Here is a 391-nt window from a genome sequence, read left to right on the forward strand (position 1 = left end):
AGTGTAAAAATGTTCCTATTTCTCCACATCCTCTCCAGCACCTGTTGTTTCCTGATTTTTAATGATCGCCATTCTAACTGGTATGAGATGGTATCTCATTGTGGTTTCGATTTGCATTTCTCTGATGGCCAGTGATGATGAGCATTTTTTTCTTGTATCTGTTGGCTGCATAAATGTCTTCTTTTGAAAAGTGTCTATTCATATCCTTTGCCCCCTTTTTGATGGGGTGGTTTTTTTCTTGTACATTTGTTTGAGTTCTTTATAGATTCTGGATATTAGCCCTTTGTCAGATAGATGATTGCAAAAATTTTCTCCCATTCTGTAGGTTGCCTGTTCAATTTGATGATAGTTTCTTTTGCTGTGCAGAAGCTCTTTAGTTTAATTAGATCCC

This window comes from Colobus angolensis, unplaced genomic scaffold (genome assembly GCF_000951035.1).
Source record: "Colobus angolensis palliatus isolate OR3802 unplaced genomic scaffold, Cang.pa_1.0 Scaffold7, whole genome shotgun sequence".
NCBI lineage: Eukaryota > Metazoa > Chordata > Mammalia > Primates > Cercopithecidae > Colobus > Colobus angolensis.